Source organism: Nicotiana sylvestris, chromosome 5 (assembly GCF_000393655.2).
Source record: "Nicotiana sylvestris chromosome 5, ASM39365v2, whole genome shotgun sequence".
In the NCBI taxonomy this organism is placed as follows: Eukaryota; Viridiplantae; Streptophyta; class Magnoliopsida; order Solanales; family Solanaceae; genus Nicotiana; species Nicotiana sylvestris.
The window spans coordinates 8716344-8723425 of record NC_091061.1 but is presented as its reverse complement, the minus strand read 5'-3'; positions in this window follow the sequence as shown (position 1 = coordinate 8723425).

The window sequence follows — 7082 nt, the reverse complement described above, 5'->3', positions numbered from 1 at the left end:
CACGGGGCTGCGGACGCCAACAACTACCTCGTGAACTCCGAATGTCCGCCTGAAGCTGGAGGGATCAACACTCGAGAGTGGAACCAGCTACGCCTGAATCTGCACATAGGGTGCAGGGAGTAAAGCGAGTACTCCAACTCAGTGAGTAACAAATGTAAATAACGACTGAAAGTAAGAAAACACACAAGGCATAAAGCATTCTATAATAAAGCAGTAAAACCATTTAAAAGCAGTAAACCAGTGAAAAGTTAAGTAACCATCCTTTTTCAACAAGTAAACAGGTAATTGACAGGCAGTTAAGGTAAAGTAAACAAATGGAAGTTTTCTCCTCGGGCACAGTATCAACAAATCTGCCCCTAAGTTAACATCTCAGAACAATACCAGCCCCCCGGGCTCAATCTCACATCACAATGGGTACCCGCGCTCACTGGGGGTGTACAGACTCTTGGAGGGGCCCCTTACGGCCCAAGCGCAATATCAAGTCAACTCGCGGCATCATCACTAGGCCCTCAGCCTCATATCAATCATGCCACCTCGTGGCGTACATATCTCAGGCCCTCGGCCACATAATCAGTATCAAATGTTTCCTCACAACATAGGCCCTCAGCCTTACTCAGTCAAAAATCCTCACAAGCCACTAGGCTAGTAGTAAAACATGTTTCTCAGTCCAAAATATCATTTAAAAGATCATGTAAGTGTTAAAAAAGAGTAAACATGGCTGAGTACGAAAAAAACAGTGAAATATAACACGACTAAGTTCAAGTATAAAGTCAAAACAGTGAGGAAATACCAGTAAAAATCCTCGAATGGTTCAAATAATTGGCACAAGGCCTAAATATGACGTTCAACCCAAATAATGATGATAACAAATATATTTCAGTCAAATACGCAGTAAAATCATCAGTCAGGATGGACCAAGTCACAATCCCCAATAGTACACGACCCCACGCTCGTCATCAAGCATGTGCCTCACCTCAATATAGCACTACGATGTGCAATCTGGGGTTTCAAACCCTCAAAACATCATTTACAATCATTACTCACCTCGAACCGGTCAAACCTCTAGCTCGCGACGCCTTTGCCCCTCGAATCGGCCTCCACTCGCATCGAATCTATCCAAAATTAGAACGAGGATGTCAAAATATGCTAAGGGAATGAAGCCCAAGCGAAGATAATCAAAATATGACACAAATCCCGAAATTACCAAAACCCGACCCCCGGGCCCACGTCTCGGAATTTAATAATTTTTACATCAATAGATTCCTTATCTCCCCACGAGTTCATACATATCAAAAGTTCTCAAATCCGACCCCAAATGGTCCTTCAAATCCTCAATTAAAAGTCTAAATTTTCAAGCCCTAATTCTTCAATTTTGGCTTTATTTCCATGATTTTCTAGGTGGAATTCACATAATAATCGAGTTTTAAGTCCAAGAATCTTACCTTCAAGTGATTACCCTTGAATCACTCTTCAATTTCCTTCAAAAAGCTCCAAAAATGATCCACTATGGATGAAATAAACCCCACATTCGCGGGCAAGACGAACTTTTAAACTTCTGCCCAGGCCTGAAAATCCTTCTTCGCTAACGCGGTCAAAGCCTCGCGTTCACGAAGCACAAAAATAACTTTGACCAAAATCCTCTTACGCGAATGCGACAAGACCCTGGCGAACGCGATGCTTTACCCAGATGAACCTTCGCGAACGCGTTCCATCCATCGTGAACACAATGGGTTAATTCCACTAAAGCTCAACCCCTCAATTCCTTCTTTGCGAACGCGACTACACGCCTGCGAATGCGATGCACAATCTCGTAGCCATTCGTGAATGCGTAACCTGCCTTGCAAATGCAAAGGCTAAGTTTCCACCTCCCTCAACTGACTCTTCGCGAACGCGAGGGTCCACTCGCAAACGCGAAGAGTAAATACCTGCAACTGTTGAACCTGTAATTTCTGCAACTTTATTAACTTCAAAATGATCCGATTGACCATCCGAAACTCATCCGAGGCCCCCGGGACCTCAACCAAAGGCACAAACACATCCTAATACCTTATTCAAACTTATTCCAATCATCAAAACACCTCAAATAATATCAAATCACCCAAAACACATCGGATTCAAGCCAAACTTTTTCTAAAATCTTCCGAATTCTGCTTTTGATCAAAAACCCAACCAAACCACGTTCGAATGACCTAAAATTTTGCACACACATTCCAAATGACTCAACGGAACTACTGAAACTCTCGGAATTCCATTCCGACCCCTATATCAAAATCTCGTCTACCAACCGGAAATCGCCAAAATATCAACTTCGCCAATTCAAGCCTAAATCTACTACGAACGTCCAAAATTCATTCTGACCACGCTCCTAAGCGATAAATCATCTCCCAAAACTAACCGATCCCTCAGAACTCACATCCGATCCCTCTAACATATAAGTCAACATCCGATTGACTTTTCCAACTTAAACTTCCTTAAAAGAGACTAAGTGTCTCAAACCTTGCCAAAATTATTTCGGATTCGATCCGACCAACCTGATACCACATAACACGGATAGAAAAACATAAAGAAGTAGAAATGGAGAAAATGGAGCGGTAACTCATGGGACGACGGGCTGGGTTGTCACACACTTCTGGCCACTTACCTTTTGACTCCTCTAGCCTTTTCTTCAAGTTATTAATAATAACTTTGTTTGTTGATTCAGCTTGTCCACTGGCCACTAGATGATAAGGTGTTGAAGTAATCCTTTTAATTTGCCAACTCTGAAAAAATTCTGTGATTTTTGCACCTATGAACTGCGGGCCGTTATCACACACGATTTCTTTTGGAACCCCAAACCGACATATGATGTTCCGCCAAATGAAGTCCCTGCCTTCTTTTTTACCCACTTGCTTGAAGGCACATGCTTCTACCCACTTAGTAAAATAATCAGTGAGTACTAACAAAAATTGTACCTTCCCTTTGGCTTGTGGTAGTGGACCTACGATATCCATCCCCCACTTCATAAAAGGCCACGGTGCAACAACCGGATGTAATAACTCTGCTGGTCGATACATGTTGTTACCATATCTTTGGCACTTGTCACATTTGGCCACAAATATTTCTTCTCGTTCTTCCATTTTTGTCCAGTAATACCCTGCTCTAATTAGAGTTTTTACTAAGGATCTTCCTCCTGCGTAATTTCCACAATGTCCTTTATGTACTTTTCTCATCACATACTCTGTTTGAGAAGGTCCGAGACACCTTGCTAAAGGACCACCGAATATTTTTCGATATAAATTGCCTCGATCCAAATAATAACGGACAACTTTTCGACTAAGGGCCTGAGCCTTTTTCTTATCTTCAGGTAGTATTCCGTACTGTAAAAAATTTACGATCTCGTTTATCCAATCCCAAGTTAAATTATTGAAATTTACCTTGTTTTTGTCTTGGTCGAGTGTCGAATGAAACAAATGTATTACAGAAGCATTTTCTTCATTTGTCACTTCTGCAGCGGAAGCAAGATTTGCCAACGCGTCTGCTTCGACATTCTCTTCTCTTGGTATCTGCACGATTTTTCAAGTTTGGAATTGTCTAATCAAATCTCGTGTCTTTTCCAAATATTGCTGCATCCTCGCCTCTCTGGCTATATAAGTCCCCTACATTTGATTAACTACAAGAGGCGAGTCGCTTTTGATTATAACCTGCTCTATTCCAAGCTCTTGTGCAAATTCTAAACTTGCAATCACAACTTCATATTCTGCTTCATTATTAGTAATAGGATGGCACTTTATGGCTTGCCGTATATTCTCTCTCGTAGTGGGATTAGAACAATGCCTAAACCCGTTCCTTTAACATTCGAGGAGCCATCGGTAAATAGAGTCCAAGTACTTGGATTAGGCCCGTTAAATACTTGCAGTTCTTATTCTACTTCTGTTACCATCCCGGGGCTAAAGTTTGTCACAAAATCTGCTAAAACATGTGATTTTATCGCAGTTCTAGGTTGATATGTGATGCATATTCACTTAGTTCTATGGCCCACTTGGCTAGCCTACCTGATAACTCTTGCTTATGCAATATATTTCGTAAGGGGCAGACAGTCAATACAGAAATAGGGTGATATTGAAAATAAGGCCTTAATTTTCTAGATGTCATAATTCGCGCTAAGGAAAGTTTTTCTAAATGAGGATATCTAGTTTCAGCATCCAATAAAGACTTGCTAACATAATAAATCGGAGATTATTTACCTTTGTCCTCTCGAACTAATACGGTACTTACCGCCACTTCTGAAACAACAAGGTAGATGAGTAGCCTTTCTCCGTCCTTTGGTTAAGCCAACAACGGTAGATTTGACAAGTATGCTTTTAAATTTTGAGTGTTTGTTGACATTCTTCAGTCCACTCAAATTGGCTTTGCTTTTTCAATACTAAAAAGAACTTAAAACTTTTGTCCGAAGATATAGAAATAAGGGAAAAGTGCCAGATATATCCCTCTACTATTAAAAATTATCCACATATGTTCTCCGTTATACTATAGGTCTAAATCTACCCGTCCCATTAGCAAAGTAATAAAAAATACCCTTATTTCTAACGGTGATCCACCGTGTCAATCCTAATCCTATATGGTGTGGCATTTGGGTGAGGTGGATGTCATGTGTCATGCCATCTCACCATCTTCTTCCCCTCATACCTTGAAATGGAGGTTTCAAAAAAAAATTCTTTCAAATCTGGACAAATTACTGTTAATCTCCGGATCTGATAAGAGTTGGCTTTTTGAATTGTGAGTAACTGCTTTTCGAAGCAATGCATCAAGTTATTCCCTTGTAAGTCCCAGATGCTTTTCTTAGTTCTAAATACAGTAAGAGCATGTGCATAAATGTTGGAACCCCTTTTCTTGCACTCTTCAACATCAACAACCCAGGTCCTCTTCCTATCTGCTTCCTCAAATCCAATCCCAATAGTGTTATTTTTTATAGCCTGGCAAGTCCCAAGAGAACCGACTCTTTCACATCCTTCGGCCTCCTTCATCCAAGGCTCCCTATCAATCTCCAAATCTCTGCAAAGCCAACTCTGGTTAGATTTAGAGTTGTCCATATTTGAAAGGAAAAAAATTTGGAACCTCCATTTTAAGGTATGGGCAGAAGAAGAAATGGAAGGGGAAGAAGATGGTGAGGTGGCATGACACGTGGTATCCACCTTACCTAAATGTCAAACCATGTAGGATTTGGATTGCCACGGTGGAGCACCATTAAAAATAAGGGGTATTTTTGATTACTTTGCTAACGGGAGGGGTAGTTTAGACCTATAGTATAACGGATGACATATGTGGATAATTTTTAATAGTAGAGGGGTATATCTTGCCCTTTTCCCTAGAAATAAATCTCCCCAACACTGCTATCCTACCTTTCAATCTCTGCACCTCTTTTTTGCTCGTGAGTATATCCTGTATTTCCTTGATGGCTTCAATCTGCGCTGGATTTACTTAAATTCCTAGATTAGAAACAAGGAAACCTAAAACTTTACCTGAAGACACGCCAAATACACACTTCTCGGAATTTAACTTCATATTGAATTTGTGGAGAATCTGAAACGTGTATGATAGATGTTGGATATGATTCCCCGCCTGTTGCAATTTGACTGGCATATCATCGATATAAACCTCCATGGTTTTTCCAAGATGTTCTTGAAACATCTTCCTTACGAGCCTTTGGTACGTGGCTCCAGCGTTCTTTAGGCCGAAAGGCATAACTTTATAACAGTAAGTCCCTCTATCTGTAATAAAGGAATTTTTTTCCTCATCTAAAGGATCAATTTTTATTTGATTATATCCTGGATAGGCATCTAAAAAACTTAATAGTTCATGTCTTGAAGTAGCATCAATTGGTTGATCTATATGTGATAATGGAAAAGAATTTTTAGGGCAAGCTTTATTCAAATCAATATAGTCTACACAAACTCGCTACTTACTATTCTTTTTGGGTACCACTACGGTATTAGCTAGCCAATTAGAATATTTTACCTTAGGGATAGATCTAATTTTTAAAAGCTTTTGTATCTCATCCTGAATCACCTGGTTTTTGAAGGATCCTTGCTTCCTTTTCTTCTGTTTGACAGATGGATACGTTGGATCTTCATTCAGCTTATGGGTCATCACCTCCGGTGGTATACCTGTCATATCTGAATGCGACCAAGCAAAGAAATTTGTGTTAGCTTTTAAAAATTCAATTAACTTACTTTTCATCTCTGGGCTGAAGTTGGTTCTGATGTAAACTTTTCTGTCTGGCCAATATACAAATAACACCACTGCTTCTAGTTCCTCAATTGTTGTTTTGATGTTTTCATTCTCTTCTGGCTCTTGAATAGTATCAGGCCTTGAGTCTACATCCATTTGTCTATCTACAATTAAGGTTTGTGCTGCTAAATCCTCAAATAAATTTTGTAATTGCTATTTTTCATCTGCAATATCATTTTTTATGCTTGAATCTGCCACTGAGTTAATGCTTCGGGAAGCCTATTGATCACCACGGATTTGTCTTATTCCCCATTGCGAAAGGAGCTTGATAACCTGATGTAAGGTAGATAGTACAATATCCATCTCGTGAATCCAAGGTCTGCCAAGGATTATATTGTACGCCATGTCCATATCTATCACTTGAAATTGGTATCTTTGACTACTCATTCTGCGAATGTGGTGAGCACAGTCTCCCCTTTTGTAACGACGCTCAAGTTGTCAAATCCAGATAAGGTACGTGCTTTGGGTACTATTTTGTCATCAGCTTGCATCTCGTTTACCACTCTTAAAAGAATGATATTTACAGAGCTACCTGGATCAATAAATACTCATTTTACATTAGTATGATGTACAAGTAAAGATATTACCAGTACATCATTGTGTGGGATCAACACACCATCTGCGTCTGCATCATCAAATGTTATATTGTCTTCTACGAAAACTTGGCAAACTCGCTTCCCGTGAGTGACTGTGATTTTTGACACCTTCTTTGCAGCTATATATGTTACGCCATTGAGCTCCTCCCCTCCGCTTATGACATTAACTATTCTTTTTTGTGATGGAGGTTTTAGTGGCTCCTGCCTATTCTTCATATA